The 1,078-nt window shown below is 40.9% G+C and overlaps 1 protein-coding gene across 1 annotated transcript in view; it reads right to left on the bottom strand.

Annotated features, from left to right (window-relative positions):
* The window catches only part of LOC119590616 (mitochondrial basic amino acids transporter-like), a gene marked incomplete in the record, with an annotated part of 11,809 nt that overhangs the window by 10,006 nt on the left and 725 nt on the right, over positions 1 to 1,078 (bottom strand).

Here is a 1,078-nt window from a genome sequence, read left to right as displayed (position 1 = left end):
CAAAGTAGACCCGTCAAGCAGGTTTTTTTCTTTAGAGACACCTGTAGGGCATATACCTTCTACAGGCACGTGAAGAGACCATTCCCCGACTGGTGTGATCACGTGATCCAACTTTGCCGTGCCACGAGGCGAACACAAGCGATCTTGGCCAACCTTCTCCTGGCTGCTGCATGACGGCCCCCCTCACCCCACCCTCTTTCACCTGTCCCCCCCATCACCTCCTTCACATCCTCCCCTACCCCCTTCACCTCCCCCACACTCCATCCTGTTGGCCTCTTACTCTGGCCGCCTTATGGAAAGTTATCCAGCCAATGACATCTAACATATGAATACAGCGTGTGGGAATTTGCTGGAAAGGACACAGCACATATTGTACATCGAGAGTGCAAAAGATCGAGCTAAACAAGACTAAATCAAAGAATGATAATAACAAAAGAACACTCTCGATAGATATAAGACATGGTCGAGATTTTTCCTCCCGCTGAGCATTCGAACGCAACCTTCGTCAGGCTAAGAAAATTGATCTTTCGGTCAAGGCAGTTGTCATGTGAAGGTTGATTAGCTGTGATAGGCCATGGGTTCGCATGATGTGCGCTTTCTTCTTATTATTATGATGATGACCTTTAATTCACTCATGACGTCTCACAATGAGAAATAGTTTTCATATTACGATGCTTTGTGGTTCCTCTGCTCATAAGTGGTTAAAAAATCGTGGAATTTTAAGTCAGGTTTCAGCATCTCCTCATACCTCTAAATAGGTTATTTGATACTCGGGTAATATGTTACTATGGATTATATTTCCCGTAATGACAGAATTTAACCTTTTATATTGATGAAAATATATATATATATTCATTAATAGCATATGTGGCTTATCTTACTTTCCTGAAATCACATACGGTCTTCTAAAACTTGAAATATACACAAGAACAAGGTTTATTAGTAACTAATGGTAATGTAAACTGAACATGATATGAGCGAGCAAACACAAGTGAACACAATAATTTTGCAGACAATAATCGGAAATGCATGATTATTTTCATTTCTAAATTGTTCGGATGCTGGCACATATTTGTAT

Source organism: Penaeus monodon, chromosome 27, assembly GCF_015228065.2.
Source record: "Penaeus monodon isolate SGIC_2016 chromosome 27, NSTDA_Pmon_1, whole genome shotgun sequence".
Classification (NCBI taxonomy): domain Eukaryota; kingdom Metazoa; phylum Arthropoda; class Malacostraca; order Decapoda; family Penaeidae; genus Penaeus; species Penaeus monodon.
Note: the sequence above shows the minus strand (reverse complement) of the source record. Positions and strands in the feature narration are given on the sequence as shown.